Below are 12252 nucleotides of genomic sequence, written 5' to 3'. Positions count from 1 at the left end.
GAGTGACTAGAAGAGAGACAGAGAGGAGAGGAGGAGTGACTAAAAGAGAGACAAAGAGGAGAGCAGGAGTGACATGAAGAGAGACAAAGAGGAGAGGAGGAGTGACATGAAGAGAGACAGAGAGGAAAGGATGAGTGACATGAAGAGAGACAGAGAGGATAGGAGGAGTGACATGAAGAGACAGAGAGGAGAGGAGGAGTGACATGAAGAGAGACATAGGAGAGGAGGAGTGACATGAAGAGAGACATATAGGAGAGGAGGAGTGACATGAAGAGAGACAAATAGGAGAGGAGGAGTGACATGAAGAGAGACAAATAGGAGAGGAGGAATGACATGAAGAGAGACATATAGGAGAAGAGGAGTGACATGAAGAGAGACATATGAGAGGAGGAGTGACATGAAGAGAGACAGAGAGGAGAGGAGGAGTGACTAGAAGAGAGATAGAGAGGAGAGGAGGAGTGACTAGAAGAGAGACCGAGAGGAGAGGAGGAGTGACTAGAAGAGAGACAGAGAGGAGAGGAGGAGTGACATGAAGAGAGACAGAGAGGAAAGGAGGAGTGACATGAAGAGAGACAGAGAGGATAGCAGGAGTGACATGAAGAGAAAGAGAGGAGAGGAGGAGTGACATGAAGAGTGACATATAGGAGAGGAGTGACTCGAAGAGAGAAATATAGGAGAGGAGGAGTGACATGAAGAGAGTCATATAGGAGAGGAGGAGTGACTTGAAGAGAGACATATAGGAGAGGAGGAGTGGCATGAAGAGAGACATATAGGAGAGGAGGAGGGACATGAAGAGAGATATATAGGAGAGGAGGAGTGACATGAAGAGAGACATATAGGAGAGGAGGAGTGACATGAAGAGAGACATATAGGAGAGGAAGAGTGACATGAAGAGAGACATATAGGAGAGGAGGAGTGACATGAAGAGAGACATATAGGAGAGGAGGAGGGACATGAAGAGAGATATATAGGAGAGGAGGAGTGACATGGAGAGAGATATATAGGAGAGGAGGAGTGACATGAAGAGAGATATATAGGAGAGGAGGAGTGACATGAAGAGAGACATATAGGAGAGGAGGAGTGACATGGAGAGAGACATATAGGAGAGGAGGAGTGACATGAAGAGAGACATATAGGAGCGGAGGAGTGACATGAAGAGAGACATATAGGAGAGGAGGAGTGACATGAAGAGAGACATATAGGAGAGGAGGAGTGACATGGAGAGAGACATATAGGAGAGGAGGAGTGACATGAAGAGAGATATATAGGAGAGGAGGAGTGACATGAAGAGAGACATATAGGAGAGGAGGAGTGACATGGAGAGAGACATATAGGAGAGGAGGAGTGACATGAAGAGAGACATATAGGAGAGGAGGAGTGACATGGAGAGAGACATATAGGAGAGGAGGAGTGACATGAAGAGAGACATATAGGAGCGGAGGAGTGACATGAAGAGAGACATATAGGAGAGGAGGAGTGACTCAAAGAGAGACATATAGGAGAGGAGTAGTGACATGAAGAGAGACAGAGAGGAAAGGAGGAGTGACATGAAGAGAGACAGAGAGGATAGCAGGAGTGACATGAAGAGACAGAGAGGAGAGGAGGAGTGACATGAAGAGAGACATATAGGAGCGGAGGAGTGACATGAAGAGAGACATATAGGAGAGGAGGAGTGACTCAAAGAGAGACATATAGGAGAGGAGTAGTGACATGGAGAGACATATAGGAGAGGAGGAGTGACATGAAGAGAGACATATAGGAGAGGAGGAGTGACTCGAAGAGAGACATATAGGAGAGGAGGAGTGACATGAAGAGAGATATATAGGAGCGGAAGAGGAGAGGTAAAAAAAAATAAGTGAGTAAACAAGACAAGATGTAAGATATAAAAATGAATGGAAGAAATACACACAAGGAGTGGTCAGTGAAGTCAGCCCAACTCTTCAGTATTTTAAAAGCTGTCCCCTCCCTGCTGCCGTAACTCACTGACATTTACATTTCAGTCATTTAGCAGACACTCTTTTCCCTCACTTCCCCTCACTGAGTACCAAGTCTAGAACAAAAAGGCTTCTCAACTGTTTTTACGCCCAGGCCATAAGACTCCTGAACAGGTAACCAAATGGTTACCCAGACTATCTGCATTGTGTCCCACCACCTGCCAACCCCTCTTTTTACGCTTCTGCTACTCTCTGTTCATCATATATGCATATTCACTTTAACGATACCTACATGTACATACTACCTCAATAAGACTGACTAACCGGAGTCTGTATATAGCCTTGCTACTCTTATTTTCAAATGCCTTTCTATTGTTGTTTTATTTATTTACTTACCTACACACACACACACACACACACACACCTTTTTTTTGCACTACTGGTTAGAGCCTGTAAGTTAGCATTTCACTGTAAGGTACACCTGTTGTATTCGGCGCATGTGACAAATAAACTTTGATTTGATGTGATAGGCCTGGATAGGTAGAAGCTACAGTTAAAGTCGGAAGTTCACATACACCTTGGCCAAATACATTTAAACTCAGTTTACCACAATTCCTGACATTAAATCCTAGTAAAGATTCCCTGTCTTAAGTCAGTTAGAATCACCACTTCATTTTAAGAATGTGAAATGTCAGAATAATAGTAGAGAGAATTATTTATTTCAGCTTTTTTTTTCATCACATTCCCAGTGGGTCAGAAGTTTACATACTCCATTAGTATTTGGTAGCATTGCCTTCAAATTGTATAACTTGGGTCAAACGTTTTGGTAGCCTTCCACAAGCTTCCCCAAATAAGTTGGGTGAATTTTGGCCCATTCCTCCTGACAGAGCTAGTGTAACTGACTCAGGTTTGTAGGCCTCATTGCTCACAAAAGCTTGTTCAGTTCTGCCCACAAATTTTCCATAGGATTGAGGTCAGGGCTTTGTGATGGCCACTCTAATACCTTGACTTTGTTGATCTTAAGCCATTTTGCCACAACTTTGGTGTATGTTTGCGGTCATTGTCCATTTGGAAGACCCATTTGCGACCAAGCTTTAACTTCCTGCCTGATGCCTTGAGATGTTGCTTCAATATATCCACATAATTTTCCTACCTCTGTAACGATTGTCTTCCTCTTCTGATGAGGAATAGGATGGATCGGACCAATGCGCAGAGTGGTAAGTGTTCATGTTATTTATTAGGAACAGAAACACTAAACAAAATAACAAAGAGAGTGAAACGAAAACAAAACAGTCCTGTAAGTTGCAGCAACACAAAACAGAAACTACCCACAACCCATAGTGGGAGAACAGGCTGCCTAAGTATGTTTCTCAATCAGAGACAACGATAGCCAGCTGCCACTGATTGGGAACCATAACAGGCCAAACATTTAGAAATAGAAAACATAGAACACAAAACGTAGAATGCCCACCCCAACTCACGACCTGACCAAACTAAAATAGAGACATAAAAAGGAACTAAGGTCAGGACATGACAACCTCATGATGCCATCTATTTTGTGAAGTGCATCAGTCCCTCCTGCAGCAAAGCACCCCCACAACATAATGCTGCCACCCCCGTGCTTAATGGTTGGGATGGTGTTCTTCGGTTTGCAAGCCTCCCCCTTTTTCCTCCAAACATTATGGCCAAACTGTTCTATTTTTGTTTCATCAGACCAGAGGCCCTTTCTCAAAAAAGTATGATCGTTGTCTCCATGTGCAGTTGCAACCATAGTCTGGCTTTTTTTATGGAGGTTTTGGAGCAGTGGCTTCTTCCTTGCTGAGCGGCCTTTCAGGTTATGTCGATATAGGACTCATTTTACTGTGGATATAGATACTTTTGTACCTGTTTCCTCCAGCATCTTCACAGGGTCCTTTGTTGTTGTTCTGGGATTGATTTGCACTTTTCGCACCAAAGTACGTTCATCTCTAGGAGACAGAATGCGTCTCCTTCCTGAGCGGTATGACGGCTGCATGGTCCCATGGTGTGTATACTTGGGGACTATTGCTTGTACAGATGAACGTGGTACCTTCAGGCGTTTGGAAAGTATGAACCAGACTTGTGAAGGTTTACAATTGTATTTTGAGGTCTTGGCTGATTTCTTTTTATTTTCCCATGATGTCAAGCAAAGAGGCACTGAGTTTGAAGGTAGGCCTTGAAATACACCCACAGGTATACCTCCATTTGACTCAAATGTTGTCAATTATTCTATCAGAAGCTTCTAAAGCCATGACATAATTTTCTGGAATTTTCCAAGCTGTTTAAAGGCACAGTCAACTTGGCGTATGTGCATTTCTGACCCACTGGAATTGTGATACTTTGAATTATACGTGAAATAATCTGTCTGTAAACAATTGTTGGAAAAATGACTTGTGTCATGCACAAAGTAGATGTCCTAACCGACTTGACAAAACTATAGTTTGTTAAAACTTGTTAGGGTTAGCGTCCTTTTTTCTCAATTTCCGCCTGACTGACTTACCCAAAGTACACTGCCTGTTGCTCAGGCCCTGAAGCCAGGTTATGCATATAACTGGTACCATTGGAAGACACTTTGTAGTTTGTAGAAATGTTAACGTAGGAGACTATAACACAATAGATATGGTAGAAGAATATTCAAAGAAAAATAAACTACAATTTTCTTTGAGAGCTTTTCCAATGGAACATATTGGGAGATAATTTAATCTAGCTCCCAGTATGCAATTCCTATGGCTTCCACTGGGTGTCAGTAGTCTTTGTTCAAGGTTCCAGGCTTGTTTCTTCCAAAATGAGTAAGAATAATATGTTTTAGTACAAGGACATCTGCTTGAAAATTCATGTGCGCGCACCATGAAGACAACAAGCACCTGCTAACATTGCTTTCCTATTGAACATACATATTTCCATATGAAATATTATAGTTTGATTACATTTTAGGGTATCTGAGGATTGCATAGAAACTTATTTTGACTCGTTGAAACAAAGTTTAAGGGTAGATTTTTGGATTCCTATCTTGGCACGTTGAACGAGTGGATTACGCAAATCGATGGCGCCAACTAAACTGACTTTTTGGGATATAAAGAAGGACACTACATGTTATAGCTGGGACCCTTTGGATGACAAATCAGAGGAAGATTTTAAAAACGTAAGTGAATTTTTTTCGCTATTTGTGAGTCTATGAAACCTGTGACGGTGGAATATTTTTTTTGATGTGGGGCTCCGTCCTCAAATAATTGCTTGGCATGTTTTCGCTGTAAAGCCTACTGTAAATCAGACAGTGCAGTTATATTAACAAGAATTTAAGCTTTCAACTGATATAAGACACTTCTATGTACCTAAATGTTTAATATCCATCATTTTTAATGATTATTTATTTGAATTGCGCGCCCTCCAGTATCAGCGGCAGTTGTCCCGCTAGCGGGGTACCTAGCCCAAAGAGGTTTTAACAAGAACTTTGTGGAGTGGTTGCAAAACAAGTTTTAATGACTCCAACCTAAGTGTATGTAAACTTCTGACTTCAATTGTATATGTTGGAAACTATTACTTACTGTGAACCAGACGCCTCCAATTCACAGAGGGGATAACTTTATGGAAATTATGATATCCAAAAATATAGGTGATAGGACTCATATAAACATGGCAGTCCCATGTCCTCTCTGCCAGTCAGCGCCAGATGTTAGCGTGACACTCCAGAAGCGCCAATTGACTTCAGGTCACAGCAAACAGTGATGTCACTATGCTGTCCTGCCAACTGGAAGGTGCGTGACAGTGCTCACATATGCTCCTTCACTAGATTAAAAGTATTGTAGAAGTAATCGCCCCTCTGGGATAAGTCACGTTTTTAAAATGCCATTTAATTTAATATTGTGTATCTATCTGCATGGTCCCTAAGGTGACCTTCATGTATTCTTTGAAAAGAGAACACTCTGATGAAAGCATTAAAGCCATAACGTTAAGTGAAATGCTTTATGCTGCAATTAAGTTCCAGTTCAGAACATTGGACAGCACTCCCAATGGCCAGTTCAGCACCATGGACAGCACCCTCACTGTCCAGTTCAGGATCCTTGGACTGCACCCTCAATGTCCAGTTGAGGATCCTTGGACAGCACCTTCATTATCCAGTTCAGCACATTGGACAGCACTCTCATTGTCCAGTTCAGCACATTGGACAGCACCCTCACTGTCAAGTTCAGGATCCTTAGACAGCACCCTCATTGTCCAGCAGCACCAGGGACAGAACTCTCACTGTCCAGAAGCACCATGAACAGTACTCCCACTGCTTCAAGGGGTTATCTAGAGCTTCAGGGTGTGCAGGCTTTTTGCTCCATCCTATCACTAACACAGCTGTTTCAATTAATTACCTAATTATGATCTTCAGTCTAGGCAATGATCTGAATCAGATGTGTTACTGAAGGACTGGAATTAAAAATCTGCACACCCTCTGGAAAGGGTTAGATAGTGTGTGAAGCTGTGAGGGGTCTCTCCGTGGTGCTGAACTAACGTGAGGTATCTGCCACTACTGCTCCCACAACTATATTCCATGGTGTTGTCACAATGTGGTCATTGTTCACGGCACCTCAGGTTGAGGCTCGGAGGTGGAAAACCCTTGTTTTAAAAAAGCACTTTTAAACTAGACTTTTCTAGTTGTTTATTTTCTAGCAGGGCCAGACAGTAAGGACCCTGTCGCTTAGTCTACTAGGTGAGATAGATCTGTAAAGACCTGCAGGTTCACTTCACCTGGTATACGGTCTGGAATGAGAGACAGAGAGAGAGAGAGAGAGAGAGCTAAAGTGATGGATGAATGGATGAAAATGACCCACAACACCCAAACAAAGTGTCTACAGCAGGGCTGCCCATCCCTCTTCCTGGAGATCTACAGTCCTGTGGGTTTTCAGTCCAACCCTAATTTAACACACCTGATTATACTTATTAGTTGCTCAACAAGATCTTAAATAGCTGAATCAGGTATGCTAAATTAGGGTTGGACTGAAAACCTACAGGACTGTAGATCTCCAGGAAGATGGTTGGGCAGCCCTGGTCTACAGAAACTAGGAGAGAGGGTCAGAGAACGAAGGAGAGTGGTAACGAGAGTGAGGGAGAATAAGACAAGATGGAGAGAGAGAGAGAGAGAGAGAGAGAGAGGAAGCGGGAGAGGGAGAAGAAGAGAGGAGTGAAAAAGAGGGTGAGAGGGAGAGAGAATAAGAGAAAGAGAGAAAGAGAGAATGAGAATAGATAAAAGTGAGTGAGAGGGAAAGAGAATAAGAGAAAGAGAGAAAGAGAATGAGAATAGATAGAAGTGAATGAGAGAGAGAGATTGCAGGGAAAATAGAACTGGAGGGCAGGATTAGCCCCTCCAGAGTTTATAAGGCAAAGAAGACAAAGTGAGAGACTGAGGCTGAAACAGATGTAGGTTAATATAGGGAAAGACCTTGGCCCAAAAAGGCAAGAAGTACCCCACGTGAACACTCATGCCCTGGGCTGGGTGCACTCACACTGCACGCGCTAAACTAATTGCTTGCATTAACTATGATATAACAAAGCAGCAACAAAAACTATTCCATGTCAAAATTACTCACAGGAAAAAGCACACACACAGAGACACTCTCTCTCTCTCGCTCTCTCACACACACACACACACACACACACACACACACACACACACACACACACACACACACACACACACACACACACACACACACACACACACACACACACACACACACACACACACACACACACACACACACACACACACACGACAGTGACTCATTCAGCAAGGACGTTTAGATAATGAAATTAAGAAAGCGGTGGCCACACTGTAAATGACAGGACATTTAGACAGAGAGAGAGAGAGAGAGAGAGAGAGAGAGAGAGAGAGAGAGAGAGAGAGAGAGAGATGGAATAATACAGTAGGTTACAGACCAATGAATATGAAATTACCAAAAAATACCAGCAGCGAGGTCTTCAGTTAACCAGTCTCTCTCTACCTATCTATTACCACAGCGCTGTGTGTGTTTCTACTATTTATTATAGATACGGTAGTCACAGATTATATCACACGACACACACAATGTGCCTCAGAATGTTGTTTGCAACCCCCTCTATTGCCACACTGTCACGCGGAGAGTTTGGATTTGATAAACATAGGCAGACCAGGCGTGACAAAGAAGACTATCCTCCAATGCAACTCTGGCAAACATTACAATGTTTTCATGTGAGTTAGACAACATAATATAGACGTTCCAGTAACCGATTAAAGCCATCCACGACAGACATAAACCATTTTGGCAGATGTTGGCTATACAACACCAGAATGTGTTCACTGAAATAGTTTATTAATAATATCCTTAATCTTATAAACCTCATGCAGTAGGATAAAATGGTTCAGTTAAAAATGTGTTTGTATCTTTTGAGCAAAAGCACTTACCCTGGCTGTCACAGGAGTGATATCCGAATGGTGTGCGCGCTTGACAGTAATCAAGAGCCTCGCGTCTGGGAGTGTTGGCTGATTTTACAGTTCTCTCTCTCTATCTCTCTACCCCCTCTTTCACTCCCTCTCTCGATTGTGTGTGTTACCCCTTTACGCTCCTTTACCCATCCTCTCAATCTCCAACTCCCGCTCTTTTTCACTCACACACTATCTATGAGCACTGCTGCGGTGGATCTGGAACTACAGTATACAGCAGGGACAGTGGGATGGAAGAAGAAAGAGAGAGAGAGAGAGAGAGAGAGAGAGAGAGAGGGAGAGGGAGGGAGAGAGAGAGAGAGAGAGGGGAGAGAGAGAGAGGGAGAGAGAGAGAGAGAGAGAGAGAGAGAGGGAGGGAGAGAGAGAGAGAGAGAGAGAGGAGAGAGAGAGAGAGAGAGAGAGAGAGAGAGAGAGAGAGAGAGAGGTAGAGCGAGAGAGAGAGGCGGGGGATGTAGAGGAAGGGAAATGCAGGGGAGCAAACTGTAAGTTAAAAACAATATCTTTTTATTGAACCTTTATTTTGACAGGGAGTCAAAGCTGAGACCAACGTCTCTTTTACAGACGAGCCCTGTATATTACCATAAAATACACATAATTATACAAAACAATACATGAAAAGCAAAAAAATAATCATAAAAAAACAGACACATTTTTCCATAAAAAGGTCCCTTAACAACCGTCTGAAATGCCCTAGAGACACACATTGCACACACAAGGTACAAATGAAATAGAGAAATTAGTTTGGCAGTAAAGGGCTCCTGAGTGGGGCAGCGGTCTAAGGCACTGCATCTCAGTGCAAGAGGCATCACGGCAGTCCCTGGTTCGAATTCAGGCTGTATCACATCCGGTCGTGATTGGGAGTCCCATAGGGCAGTGCACAATTGGCCCAGCGTAGTCTGTCATTGTAAATACAAATTTATTTTTAACTGACTTGACTGGTTAAATAAAAAAATATGCAGACTATTACAGAGGTTTTACATAAACAATACTGTACAGCCAGATAACATTCAAGTATATTCAGGGAGATTTATGCAGCTTGTATGCGACCTGTCATTGTGGTGGAAATGTATTAACTATGAGTGTTCAAATTAAAGAGAGCATCATTATCACACACAACTGTTGGTGGACAGTGACCATGAATGTGTAACTACAAACTAGAGGTGCCGACAGTAGATACAGTAGATACTAACTATATACAGTAGATACTAACTATATACAGTAGATACTAACTAGAAACAGTTGATACTAATGAGATACAGTAGATAGTAACTATGTACAGTACATACTAACTATATACAGTAGATACAGTAGATACTAACTAGATACAGTAGAAACTAACGGGATACAGTACAAAGTAACTAGATACAGTAGATAGCATCTAGATACAGTAGATACTAACTAGATACAGTAGATACTAACTATATACAGTAGATACTAACTAGAAACAGTAGATACTAACTTGAAACAGTACATACAGCAGAAACAGTAGATACTAACGAGATACATTAGAAAGTAACTAGATACAGTAGATACTATCTAGATACAGTAGATATTAACTACATACAGTAGATACTAACTAGATACAGAAGATACTACCAGATACAGTAGATACTAACAAAAGACAGCAGATACTAACGAAAGACAGTAGATACTAACTAGATACAGTAGATACTAACTAGATACAGTAGATACTAACTAGATACAGTAGATACTAACTAGATACAGAATATACTAACTAGATACAGTAGATACTAACGAAAGACAGTAGATACTAACTAGATACAGTAGATACTAACTAGATACAGAAGATACAGTAGATGTCAGGATTTGGCCAGGGTTGTTCCGGGTTTTTGTCAGTAGATGTCCCCATTGTGCTTTTTGTCCCTGTGTTTTTCCCTTGATCCCCATTATTGTTTGCACCTGTGTCTCGTTTTCCCTGATTGTATTTAAACCCTTTGTTTCCCTCAGTTCTGTGCTCTGTGTTTGTATGTTAGCACCCTGCCCTAGTGTTCTGTGTGCTCTTGTCGATTCCGGGTGACGTTCTTGTGGTATTCTGTTTTTTGTTTTTGTTTATTTTTGGTGAGTTTCTTTTGAGTTCTTTTGTGTTTTACCTACCACCTTTTGGATTTGCCATTTTTGTTTTTTAGGATTTTTCTTTATTAAATTCACCGTCTTAAGTACTGCTGTGTCTGCCTCATCTTCTGGGTTCTGCTGTCTATTCGTGGCTCAGTTGGTTAAGTGACTGTTTCTCACTCCGGAGACCCAGGTTCGAAACCGGGTCCTGACAGAAACACAGAGCCAAAAATGAACCCAGAGGCAGCCAGTTCCCAGGACCTTTTTGCCACGCTGTCCCACCACCAGGAGACTGTCCAACGCCACGAAGCCGCCCTGGTTCAGCAAGAGGCCTTAATGGCTAGACATTCTCATCTTCTGTCGGAGATGCTGACTTCCATTAAGCAAATATCTTATCGACTTACCCCGGCAACAGTTCCCGTCCCAGTACCTCAAGTTCACGTACCCATGGCAGTTAACCCCCTGGCTGAACCTCGTCTTCCACCTCCCCAACGGTTCTCAGGTGATCCAAGTGCTTGTAAAGGGTTTCTCACTCAATGTTCTCTCTCCTTTGAGCTGCAACCCTCGTCGTTTCCCACCGACCGGTCTAAGATCGCATATATCATCACCCTGCTGTCGGAAAAAGCCCTGGCCTGGGCTACTGCTGTGTGGGATGCCCATAGTTCCTGCTGTGCCAGCTACTCTGCCTTTGCTGAGGAATTCAAACGAGTGTTTCAAGGCCCAAGCAGTGGTTCTGACTCAGCCAAACAGCTCCTGACTCTCCATCAAGGTTGGCGCAGCGTGACGGACTATGCCATCCAGTTCCGCACGGTGGCAGCAGCGAGTGGCTGGAACAACGAGGCGCTCACGGTGTGCTTTCTGAAAGGCCTTTCCGACACTATCCAAGATGAACTGGCCACTCGGGAACCACCGGACAATCTCGAGTCCCTGATCAAGTTGGCCTCACGCATTGACCAGCGTCTGAGAGAGAGAGAACTCAACCGTAGACCTCTAGCTCCTATCAGTCCCAGCTCCGAGTCCCCACCTTTATCATCACTGGCTCCACCGGAACCCATGCAGATTGGACGCATCTCCCAGGCTGAGAGAGACCGCCGGATGAGGGAGCGACGCTGTCTATATTGCGGCAAACCGGGCCATTTCCGTTCCACGTGTCCCGGGCTCCAGGGAAACGCTCTGTCCCGTACAGACCGGGGGAACTGTAACGGGAAACATAACCTCCTCCCATCCGTCCAACTCCCGTCTGCTCATTCCAGTCACCCTCTCCTGGGACAACCACAAGCTTCACCTTCAAGCCTTGGTAGACTCTGGAGCCGCAGGTAACTTCATGGATGGTGTCTGGGCGAAGGAGAATGGCGTTCCCTCTGAACTTCTAAGTGACCCCATGAGGGTTACTACATTGGATGGAAGCCCTTTGGGATCTGGACTTGTCACTCATGTCACTACCTCCTTGAGACTTTCAGTTTCACAACACCAGGAATTGATGAACTTTCATTTGATCTCCTGTTCCGAGTTCCCTCTCGTCCTTGGATACCCCTGGCTTCACAGCCATAACCCTCACATCGACTGGTCTGTGGGCACTATCAAGCAGTGGGGTCCTACGTGCCAAGCTACTTGTATTTTCCAGAATTCCCCGAGTTCTACTCCCGAGTCTTTAGAATCCATCGACCTGACCCGAGTTCCCGAGTGTTACCATGACCTCAAACTGGTGTTTAGCAAACAGAGGGCCACCATGCTACCACCCCATAGATCTTACGATTGCCC

The 12252-nt window shown here is 43.6% G+C and overlaps 1 protein-coding gene across 1 annotated transcript in view; it reads right to left on the bottom strand.

Annotated features, from left to right (window-relative positions):
* Nucleotides 1-8565, bottom strand: part of LOC135521880 (voltage-dependent calcium channel gamma-7 subunit-like) — a 29028-nt gene extending 20463 nt beyond the window's left edge. The window contains exon 1 of the mRNA XM_064947660.1: nucleotides 8380-8565. The gene's annotated coding sequence lies outside the window, so the exon portion shown is untranslated. The remainder of the gene's footprint in view (nucleotides 1-8379) is intronic.
* Nucleotides 8566-12252: the final 3687 nt, after the last annotated feature.

The sequence above is a fragment of the Oncorhynchus masou genome, chromosome 30 (assembly GCF_036934945.1).
Source record: "Oncorhynchus masou masou isolate Uvic2021 chromosome 30, UVic_Omas_1.1, whole genome shotgun sequence".
Lineage (NCBI taxonomy): Eukaryota > Metazoa > Chordata > Actinopteri > Salmoniformes > Salmonidae > Oncorhynchus > Oncorhynchus masou.
The sequence above is the reverse complement of the archived record's forward strand: the minus strand, read 5'-3'. Positions and strand labels throughout refer to the sequence as shown.